At 47.6% G+C, this 1,542-nt stretch overlaps 1 protein-coding gene across 1 annotated transcript in view; it reads right to left on the bottom strand.

Annotated features, from left to right (window-relative positions):
- The window catches only part of SLC4A11 (solute carrier family 4, sodium borate transporter, member 11), a gene marked incomplete at its 5' end in the record, with an annotated part of 170,768 nt that overhangs the window by 118,965 nt on the left and 50,261 nt on the right, over positions 1-1,542 (bottom strand). The window lies entirely within an intron of this gene.

Genomic DNA, 1,542 nt, shown 5'->3' with positions numbered 1-1,542 from the left:
GGCTTTCTGCACTGCGCTGCTGTGGAAACTGTTAAAAACAGCTCTAGGAAGGAAGGGAGAGAGAGAGAGAGAGGGGGGGGGGGGGGGGGGGGCAGAGAGGGCAAATTTGGGGATTAGAAAAACCTAGTTACTCAAAAGCCTGTTTTAGGGGGCGGGAGTTAAATATATCACAAGGGAAAAGTAAAGGCATAAGGAAGATTAAAGAGAGGGCGCAGCACCAGCTCTTTGGAATGACTCCGTTAATCCACTTAGTATCACTTATCAGGCCGTGAGATCATGGCACTGCAAAGAAACTTTGCTACTATTTCAGTTATTTCTGTATCTGGATTATCAAGCAAGAAAAGGACCGTAAGATTATCAGAGGTCTCCAAAAGCTGGGCTAATACGGGTTATCAAAGATCCCGATGGGATGCTGGATACAGCAGGCACCGGAGGAGAACAGTTTTGACACAGTCCTTCATACAAGAAGAAGAAGAAGAAGAGATTGGATTTATACCTCCGCCCTTCACTACCCAAAGGAGTCTCAGAGCATCTTCCAAATTCCTTTCCCTTCCCCTCCCCACAACAGACACCCTGTGAGGTGGGTGGGGCTCAGAGAGCTCTTTCAAGAACTGCTCCTGAGAGAACACCTCTGAGAGAACTTGTGACTGAACCAAGGTCATACAGCAGCTGCAAGTGGAGAAGGCGGAGACTGGATTTATACCCTGCCCTTCACTACCCGAAGGAGTCTCAGAGCGGCTTACAAATTCCTTTCCCTTCCCCTCCCCACAGCAGACACCCTGTGAGGTAGGTGAGGCTGAGAGAGCTCTGACCGAAACTGCTCTTTTTCAAGAACAGCTCTGGCAGAACTATGGCTTGCCCAAGGTCATCCAGCAAGTGCAAGTGGAGGAGTGGGGAATCAAACCCGGTTCTCCCAGATTAGAGTCCGTGCACTTAACCACTACACCAAACTGGCACCTGCTAGGATAGGGAATCCCTTGGAATCTGCCAGATAAGATAGCTGAAGGAAGAACATTGAATCTAGTCAAGGAGATGGCTCTACGCAGATTTGGAGCTATGAGCTGATAGAGGTATACAGCTAGAAGGTTTGCATTTGGAACAATCCCCAAGTTTAAGGGAGAACAGGTTCTGTTAGTCAGGCTAGAGAGAGTCTGTAACTCCGAACTCAATAAATGAGATCTTATTTTTTAAAAGGTTTCATACACAGAAAGCATAAATCGGGATTCTAAGGATAAATTCAGGGAACTTATTTTGGCTTCCGTGAAGAAGAAGAAGAAGAAGAAGAAGAAGAAGAAGAAGAAGAAGAAGAAGAAGAAGAAGAAGAAGAAGAAGAAGAAGAAGATAAACTCCTTTCCCTTCCCCTCCCCACCACAGACACCCTGTGAGGTAGGTGGGGCTGAGAGAGCTCTTGACAGAAACTGCTCTATTTCAAGAACAGCTCTGACAGAACTGTGGCTTGCCCAAGGCCATCCAGCCAGGTGCAAGTGGAGGAGTGGGGAATCAAGCCCGGTTCTCCCAGCTTAGAGTCCGCGCACTTAACCA

This window comes from Gekko japonicus, unplaced genomic scaffold, assembly GCF_001447785.1.
Source record: "Gekko japonicus isolate JY-2015 unplaced genomic scaffold, Gekko_japonicus_V1.1 scaffold1774, whole genome shotgun sequence".
In the NCBI taxonomy this organism is placed as follows: Eukaryota; Metazoa; Chordata; class Lepidosauria; order Squamata; family Gekkonidae; genus Gekko; species Gekko japonicus.
The sequence above is the reverse complement of the archived record's forward strand: the minus strand, read 5'-3'. Positions and strand labels throughout refer to the sequence as shown.